Below are 10,646 nucleotides of genomic sequence, written 5' to 3'. Positions count from 1 at the left end.
CACCACATTGACTAATATTGAAGATAACTGTAAAAAGGAAATATAAAAAAACAACACTACATACAAACTCTTATTCTGTTTAGTGAATGAAAATCACTGCCAGCACTTTTCACATCATCAATTTTCCTCCATTATGAGATGCACATCTGAAATTTCTTCCTTAACAAAAGCCCAGAAAATGACTCTGCGAAATCATTATGTGTGGGTGTGATGGATGAGGTGAATCATAGCTGAAACTTTATCTATTCTATTTAATCCAGATTTGCAGTTCAACTTTAATCCTGTAGAACTTTGACTTAATATGTACAAACCTTATATTGCTACTCACCTTTGACCATGTCTTCTTTTCGTATTTTTTCCTGACTCTGATTTTTATCAAATTGGTTTTTTTTCTGCAAAATTGCTTTATTCCTTTCAAGATCGCTCATGTCTTAAGTGAAGTCAAGTGGACTATAATTGAATAAATAAGATAGAAAACTACTGCAAATGCCCTTTTAATTTTTCTTGCAGAAATAAGAATCTGTGAATAAAACCTCTCATGGGAAAATGCACATAAATATTACAGACAATATTTCTACTACTAAAGCTACTTTTGAAGAACCTGAATATTGTGTAGAATCCAAGTGTTACTCTGTGGAGAAGGACCTTGGAACATAGCATACTGATGCAGTCTCCAGTTAGCTCAGAAATTGACATTCTTACTAGTGTTTGTATAAAAAGAGGAGACAATATTTCCTCCCCTTGCAAATATTCAGTGTTCTTCTACTACCACTTTGCTGGGAAAATATGTAACATTCTTGTAACAGGAGCAGTAAGCATTGGACTGTGACCCTTGCATTTTGCTCATTAATATTTTGCAGGGCTCTCAGTCTGCTTCAACATTCAGTACAACATCTCGGTGCCTACTTGCTCCCCATGCCCAGGGTCCTGACTAGTGAAATCATGAGATGACTCCTAAAATTCCACAATTCCTGCATATTTAACTAACCTCGGACACTGAATGGTAACATTGAATAAATTAGAAATGCTGAATTCTATGCATTAGCAGTGATATTTAAAAATCTTAGAGCACAATGATGAAGAAATATTGACCAAGGTGGTTTTGACTGCTAATCCCTGGAGTTTCAGTGATAGGTCCATATTAGCTTCCTTAATTTGGGTTGAAACCACTCTTAGACAAATTTTACATCCTATCCATTAATGGATTTAATTCTACTAGGAACCCCAATAAAGTTTGTTTTGAATCTCAATCAAATTATTCTAAAGCTTATCAGGAAAAATAAGCAGACAAGACTAGCAAAAAGAATTTTACTCTAGAAGGTCAATGAGAGGGCACTAGCCATCCCAGACCTAATTTTAACCGAATAAAAAAATTGACATAAAATTAGAGGAACAGAGCAGTGAAACAGAATTGACAGCTAGGAACTAAGACCAGTTACATATCTGCCTATTTTAAGATAAAAGAAAAAGCACAAATCAAGTCAGAAAGGAATTTATATTAAATAGTGTTGAGATAATTGGTTAACTACTTGGAAAAATAATACAAGTAGAGCCCTATCTTACAACACATAGCAAAGTATTATAAATGAATAAAAATGGAATTGCTTTAGGTAGATTAATTTTTATTCAAACAATGGAAGATATTATTAAGCAGAAGGTGGGCACATTTTCACTTTATAAAAATTTAAAACTGGCATATCTAAAATAATAACCAAACTCTACCCGTCAAAAATAGGGAATACATTTATTTATATATTTATATTTTATTTAAAAAAAATTTTTTTTTTCAACGTTTATTTATTTTTGGGACAGAGAGACACAGAGCATGAACGGCGGAGGGGCAGAGAGAGAGGGAGACACAGAATACGAAACAGGCTCCAGGCTCTGAGCCATCAGCCCAGAGCCTGATGCGGGGCTCGAACTCCCGGACCGCAAGATCGTGACCTGGCTGAAGTCGGACGCTTAACCGACTGCGCCACCCAGGCGCCCCTATTTATATTTTATTAAACAAGGGTCACGTACACAGCAATAAGATGCAAACACTGTGACTCTGATTACAAAGTAAAGGCAATGAGCTGGTAATTCCTTAGGTACAGGTGTAACAGGCGGATATAAAAATTAGGAAAAAATTACCGAGGTTGGTAAGTGTTCATATGACCTTATTTTGAGGGTGGTACATAGATTTATCATTTTAAGTGTTATTTATTAAATTTGAAAGAGAGAGCAAGCAGGGGAAGAGCAGAGAGAGAGAGAGAGAGAGAGAGAGAGAGAGAGGACTCCAAGCAGACTCCACACTGTCAGCACAGAACCCGATGTGGGGCTTGAACTCACGAAACGGTGAGATCACGACCTGAGCTGAAATCAGGAGTTGGGTGCTTAACCAACTAAGCCACCCATATGCCCCCACAGATTTATCTTTTTATAAAGCAGTTTGTCAACATAAATCCATGTATCAAGGCATTTTAAAATGTTTCTGTGCCTATCCAAGAAATTATACAGCTGTTTACTCTAGAAATTATTAATTGGGAGCATTGATACACACAAAAATCTTAAATGTAGTGTTTTTATAAAGCAGAATTTAGGAATAGCTTACATTTCCAAACATAGGGGGAAAGTATGAATATGGTGATGAATCTACTTAATAAAACTGTATGCAGCCATTGAAAATGCTTATTGTGATTAGGTGACATTATGGAGTGCACCAGGAAAATGCTTATTAGTTGAAGGCATTAGGAATAAAAAGCAGATATAAAATCATATGTAATAGTTCAATTGTTTAACTATCACTATGGAAAAAAAAAACTTGACTACATACATCAGGAAGAGTAGACATGAGTGAATATTTATATTTCAGATAGAGTAGTTTTTAACATATATGTTTGCCTTTTAACGAATATTATAATGAAAAAGTTACTTTAAAAAGAATACATTATATATAATCTATAGTATTCCTACATTACCTCTGAATATTTCTCTAAAGCAATAATGCATTTTTCGGAATTTCACCTCCATTTTCTGCTACAATGTTTGCTATATCTGTGGTTTTATTCCATACAAGACCTGTTTTTAATGCTTTGAAAAGTACCAAGCTATTCTGCACATACTATTATAAAGATGATATGCCACAGCAATCAGGAGCACCAATTAGCATCAATTATAACCTATCTTACCTGTCACCCTGCATCCTTGTGAAAATAGCTACAGAACTTTGCTTCTTTATATGCCCTGGGATTGAGGGATTTCATTGTTATTTGAGCTTGAACCCAGTCATTCAGTGAACATAAAGGTTAAATGAGGGCTGAGCAAATTAAGACTTTTAACAGATCATGATGTTTTCTAAACTTCCTTTTACCACTAACTTTTCAACTTATGACATTGAAAAATATATGTGTGATATTACATTTGTGAGCACCTGTAAAGGTTTAGAAATGTGCCAGCTCTAATGGAAAGTGTAATTTAATGTTTTTTTTTTGATGTTGTTCTTTTAAGAGAATTTCTATAAAGTGCATTCTGACTGTATTTATACAGTTTTCTATAATGTATTCTCAATTGAACTGATGCTGCTTTGGGGAGAAAATGGACAAAGTCACTTTTTAATGCAAAGATACCATCTTTCATAAGATTTTTAACTTCTTTTTTTAAAAAAAGAAAATGATAGTAGTCATTTACTTTGAATTACGATATGATATCTATCCCTTTGCTTTGCTGAGACATTATTTTTTAATCTTTTTACTTTTGAAATTGGGGATAAATGAGTGAATACTGTAGGTACAGACACATTCAAAGGAGGAGAAACTAATTCCTTCAGGTCTAAAACAAAAAATAAAGTTAGACATATCAAATAAATCTAATTAAATAGCAATGACACCACCATCTGTGTATCCAGTATTATAGTCTCTCACACTTTGTAAAAACCATTTGATGTGTGTGTGTGTGTGTGTGTGTGTGTGTGTGTGTGAGACCAAACCTCTTGGACATGATTTCTTTCTATTTCCATCACATTTGGCAATGTCGATATTTCCTATTTTCCAGAACTTCTCTTTCCCCAATTATTGGACAGTATCTTCTATGGATGTTGTTCTGCATGCCTGACATGCATCATTTGAGATTCAGGGCACTTGGGCTGAAACACAGAGTAAGGCAGGAGTCAGTTTCCTGAAAACCATAAGCAAGTCTGCGAGAATCTAGACACAACACAATATGGAGTCAGGCTCACAGAGCTGACAGGTGCCAAAATTACCCAGCTCTTACCTTCCTGTCTCATCTAAGATGTGGAGAAGAGGGGAAAAAGGAGAGAGAAAAAGAGAGAGAGAGAGAGAGAGAGAGAGAGAGAGAGAGAAGTACTTGTGAAAGAGGAAAGAAAAGAAAAGTGACTTCTGAAGGTCACAGCCTTTGGAAAGAGGCCTACTAAAAGGCTGAGGTTTAATCATAACACTATAGAACACTTTCTTATACTCTGTGAAGTGCTCAGAGGGAAATTTATAGCTATAAATGCCTACATTAAAAAAGAAGAAAGATGTCAAATCAGTAATTTAGCTTTGTACCTCAAATAACTAGAAAAAGAAGAGCAAACTAAACTAAAGCTAGCAGGAGGAAAGATATAATAAAAACTGTAGTGGATATAGATTAAAAAGAGAATAAAAAGTGATAGAATCAATGAAATCAACAGATGGTTCTTTGGAAAAAGCAACAAAATTGACAAAATATTTAGGTAGGTTGACTATAAAAAAAAGAAAGAAGACAGAAATAACTGAAATCTGAAATGAACGTGGAGCTATGATTAATGATCCCACAAATTGAAAAGAAATATAAGAAAATACCATCAACAATGTATGCTAACAAGTTAGAAAAACTAGATAGAATGGACAAATTTCTAGAGACATATGAATTACTGAAATGAACTCAAGAATTAACAGAAAATCCAACCACTTATGGATTTATTAATAAAAATAAATGACGGATTCATTAATTTAAAAAAAAAAAAAACAACAACAAAGAAAAGACCAGGTCAAGGTTACTTCTCTGATTCTTTCTCTTTCTTTCTTTCTTTCTTTCTTTCTTTCTTTCTTTCTTTCTTATTTATTCATTTTGAAAGATAGAGTAGAGGATGGGCAGAGAGAGAGAGAGAGAGAGAGAGAGAGAGAGAGAAAGAGAGAATCCCAAGAAGATTCCACACTGTCAGTTTAGAACCTGACACAGGGACACAGGGCCAAACAGTGAGATCATGACCTGAGCCAAAGTCAAGAGTTGGATGCTTAACAGTTCCAGACCCCCAACTTCACTGGTGAATTCTATCAAAGATTGAAACAAAACAAAAGAAAACATCGATGCTTCTTGAATTCTTCCAAAAATTGAAAATTATTCTATAAGATTAACATTATGTCATCCCAAAGTAGACAAAGATACCACAAGAAAAGTAAACAGTAGACCACACATGAAGATAGGTGTGAAAATCCTCACCAAAGTAGTAACTTACTAAATTTATAGAATAATAAAAATACTCACCACGAATGGATTTTTTCATGATTGCAAGAGTGGTTTAACATATGAAAATCAAGATAATATACCACATTGACATAATGAAGGACGACTGAAATAATTGTATCAATTGACATGGAAAACACATTTGACAAAATCTGGTATCTGCTCATTATAAAAACAGAGAATAGTAGATATGTACAGAAATTTCATGAACATGATAAAGAGTGTTTATAAGTAACCCGCAACTGGGGGTGTCTGGGTGGCTCAGTCAGTTAAGCATCCAGCTTACGCTCAGGTCATCATCTTATGGTTCATGAGTATGAGCCCTGCATCAAGCTCTGTGCTGACAGCTTAGAGCCTGGAGTCTGCTTCAGATTCTGTTTCCCTCTCTCTCTGCCCCTCCCCTGCTCACGCTCTGTATCTCTTTCTCTTAAAAATAAATAAACATTAAAAAAATAAAATAAATAATAATAAATAACCGATACCTAACAAAACACTAAATATTGAAAGACTGAAAGTTTTACCCCTAAGATCAGGAACAAGACAAGCATCCCACTTTAACCACTGTTATTTAAAGTTATACTAGAAATTCAAGAGAAATAAGGCAAGAAAAAGAAATAAACAGCATTCAAATTGGAAAGAAAGAAGTAAAAAAAAATCCTATATACAGAAGGATTCAGGAAAGGTACTGAGTACAAGACCAAGATGAAAAATTTAGTTGTTATTTCTATACACTCTCGGTGGAAGTAAAAACAATTCCATTTGTAACAGCATCAGACACTATAAAATACTTAGGATACAGTTATCTGTGGAAGTACAAAAATAACACACCAAAAACTACAAAATACTATTGAAGGAAATGAAAGTAAATAAATGGAAATAAAGGGGTGTCTGTATTGATAGACTGAAAGACATAATATTTTTTTAATGTTTATTTAAAAATTTTTTCCATGTTTATTTATTTTTGAGAGACATAGATAGACAGAGTATGAGCAGGGAAGGGGCAGAGAGAGAGGGAGACACAGAATCTGAAGCAGGCTCCAGGCTTGGAGCTGCCAACACAGAGCCTGAACATGGGCCTCGAACCCACAAACGGAGAGATCATGACCTGAGCTAAAGTCGGATGCTTAACAGACTGAGCCACCCACGTGCCCCTATTTATTTATTTTGAGAGAGAGAGTGTGCATGTGCATGCAAGCAGGGGCAGAGCAGAGGACGAGGGGGACAGAGAATCCCAAGTAGGCTCTGTGTCGTAAGCACCGAGTAGTAGGGGAGATGGATCTCACAAACTTGAGCTCAAATCAAGAGTCAGATGCTGACTGACTGAGCCACCCAGGAGCCCCAGTAAACCGAAATAAATAAAAAGGAATCTCTATTAATAAACTGGAAGATGTAATATTGTTAAAATGCCAATACCACTCAAAGCTTTCTATACTTCCAATGAACTTGCCATCAAAATCTCAACAACCTTTTTTTCTTTTTTTCCAGGAATGGAAAAGACTACTTTAAAATCTGTGTAGAATTTTAAGTGTTTCTAACAGCCAAAACAATTTGCAAAATTTCCTATAAAGCTACAATAATCATGGCAGTTTGATGTTTGCATCACCCATATACATCAGTGAAAAAGAACTGAGTGTCTAGAAATAAACTCATACAGTTACAATCAAGCAAATCTGGAAAGGGTGTCAAGACTAGTCAGTGGGGAAAAAATTGTCTTATCAACAAATGGTGCTGAGATAAATGTGCATCCGCCTTCAAGAGAATGGTGCTGGATTCTTCAAACCATATATAAAAATTAAAATGGATCAAAGGCTTGAATATAATAGCTATAATAATAAACCACATAGAAGAAAACATCGGGGTAAATATTTGTAACTTTGGATTTGGCAATGATTAATTACACATGACAGCAAAAGCACAAGCAAAAAAATAAAAAGAAACATAATAGACTTCATTAAAATAAATATTTTTTGTGCCCTAAAGGGCATTACTAACAAAATAAAAGACAACCCAAAGTGGAAGAATGTATTTGCATTCTTGATAAGTGTATATCACTTATGTGATAAAGAATTAGCATCCAGAATACAAAAAGACTTACTACAATGCAACAACAAAAAGAAAAGCAAACTAATTAAAAAATGGACAAAACACCTGAATAAATATTTCTCCAGAGAAGATTTACAAATTAAAAAGAAGCACATGAAAACATTTTCAATACCATTAGCTATTAGGGAAATACAAATCAAACCACATTGAGATATCAATTCATACCCATTAAGATTTGTTATATCATAAGAAAAATAAAAAAGTGCTAACCAAAATTATGGAAAAATTGGAGGCCTTGCATACTACTGATGGGAATGCAAAATGGTATAACCACTTTGGAAAATAGGCCGTTCCTCAAAACTTAAACATAGAATTAGAGCCCCTGGGTGGCCCAGTCGGTTGAGCGTCCGACTTCAGCTCAGGTCATGATCTCACAGCTTGTGAGTTCAAGCCCCACGTCAGGCTCTGTGCTGACAGCTCGGAGCCTAGAGCCTGTTTCGGATTCTATGTCTCCATCTCCCCCTGCCCCCAACCCACTTGCATTGTCTCTGTCTCTCTCAAAAATAAATAAACATTAAAAAAATAAACATAGAATTACTGGATAGCCATAAATTATAAACATGTACTCAAACAAAACTTATATACAAGTGTTCATAGCAGCACTATTCCTAATAGTCAAAAGTAGGAAACAACTCAAATATCCATCAATTGATGAAATGATAAATATAATGCACTATTATTTGGTGATACAAATCAAAGAAATACACGTACATACTACTACATGAATAAAGTTTATAAACATGCTAAGTGAAAGAAGCCAGACACAAAAGTCACACATTACGTGATTTCATTTCTATGAAATGTCTGAATAGAATGAGCCATAGAAACAAACAGCAAAGTAGTGGCATCTGGGAGCAAGTAGGAGGGAGGAAGGGAAAGTGGCTACATAATGAATATGAGGCTCCCCTTGAGGTGATGAAACTGTTCTTGAACCTAGTGGGGTCCTTGTCATATGACATTGTGACTAAATATAGCTAATGATAAATTTTCTTTTGTGTATTTTACTAAACACAAAACAAAACAAACCCCAAAGCAAAAGAAACAAAATCAGCCAGTGAGCCAGAAGAATCTGTGTTTTTACAGAAGAAAAAAAAAAAAAAATATATATATATATATATATATGCAAACATGGAGGACATCTTACAACTTCAAAAACTTACAGGAAGTGATCTAAGCATTTTTATCTACCACCCATTGCTACTAATACCCTTAATGGGCCTAGTCATCTTATTAAAATATATTCTAATATTTTAGAAGCTCTAAAAATAAATTTAAATTATATGTTTTCATGTTTGAAGATGTTTTCATCCCTTGTCCCCCTTCTCTCCATTCTTACCTGCTCTTGCATTGCCCTAAAATATATGAAAAACCTGATTCAATTAGTGATATCCTAGAAAGTAGTGTTGCTTCGTGTTCTACTAAAGAAGCAACACTTACCAATAGGTTCCTAGCTTTGGGCCCATTATATTTACTGGACCATTTTAATTAGGATAGTTGCTTTCTCTGGCCATGGAATTTTCCATAACAGAATTTACTTGGATGTCTCCTAGTGTCCTGAACTAGTCAATGCACTGTACCTAAACAAATAGGTAATTTTGCTTCAACCATGTGCTCTTAGTTTTGCTCTAACAGGAAGTTTCCTTGAAATCTATTAAAATGTGTTCATGCTCACCATCTGAAGATAACAATTTTGTTGTTTTCTCATGTCATGAGTCTGTCCTTTATATATACAACAAGGTTCAGGGTTGGATTAGTTGGCAGAGCAATTCTGGGAAGCTTTAAGAATTACAACTATGTTTGAATTATGATCACTCGGGATATAGGTTCACTAACATTTTAGGCAGATCTCAATCTCTGGACAAAACTTGATGATAGAGAATCAAAAACAGTAAAATCATAGAAGATGATTCCTTAAACTGGATCAAAGTGGTCCATTTCAGAATCAAAAAGCTGAGACATCTCAAAAGTACAGTGGAATTTGCACTTCATTTGTGAACGCAAATTTTCAATATTTTTCAAACTGGAATTATTAAAACTTGGTCAAAATCACAGCTGCTTGCTCTGTAAACACACTATGTAGCTCTGCTTTCTCCAATTCGAAATTTTGGGCTGTGTTAAATCCTTTGAGAAAAATGGAGAAAATGTATCTCCTTCAAACTAGTCTTTATTGCCTTGCCTATGAAATAGCTCCATGAGAGAAAGGCAATTAGCTTGGAAAAAAAAAAAAAAAAAAAAAAAAAAAAAGACAAGGTTATCATCATGCTTCCTGCAACCTTAGACTTTCCTGGCTTAACTCCACTATCTTTCATTTATTTTAGGTCTTCTTTCTACCTTGAGGTCTATGTGAGGACATTCAAGAAGTCATTAGAGTATCCAGACTTGAGGCTGATAATATTGCACCAGACATTTTTAAAACCTGGATAAAGTCACAAGAGAACCTGGCTTATTGTCCAAGAGATTGCTAAGGTTTGGCTTCATCACGTAAGTTTCTGGTGCCATGATGGAGATTGTGAAAAACAAATACAATATTAAAAAAATAAGTTATTGGCAGTGGTGGATGATATCTAGAACAGATTTACCTAAACAGGTTCTGTTGTGTTTCATTCTGAAGACAGTGTTCTTTGGGGAAAATTCCAACACATAAAAGTGATATTCTTATTAAAGTCTCCAAGATGTAGTTTTGTTTTCTATATCTCCAGATATCGTTCCGTTATTGTTTTAAGCATCTGAATTTTTTATGAGTATTTACAGTTATTCTAATTTCCCTGTTCTAGAGCTCATATTAATAATATTTGTAGAATATAAAGGAACTTTATATCATCTACAAAGAATCTCAGAAAGCAAATAATGCTATATTAATATGTTTATATGTTTTTTCCTTGAGATAAGTAGTTTTTAAAATACCTTCTATATTTTAATGTAGCATAAGCACAAATACATAATTTTGAACTTACTAGTCTGAGGCAATACCTGCCATCACGTAGCCTCAGTAAAGACTTAATGTTTGTGCATAAGCATGTGTTTTAAGTGTGCATGTGACACATTGCATTATTGCACAC

This window comes from Puma concolor, chromosome D2 (assembly GCF_028749965.1).
Source record: "Puma concolor isolate L17-30 chromosome D2, mPumCon1.1.hap2, whole genome shotgun sequence".
Taxonomy (NCBI): domain Eukaryota; kingdom Metazoa; phylum Chordata; class Mammalia; order Carnivora; family Felidae; genus Puma; species Puma concolor.
This window is presented reverse-complemented; position numbering follows the sequence as displayed.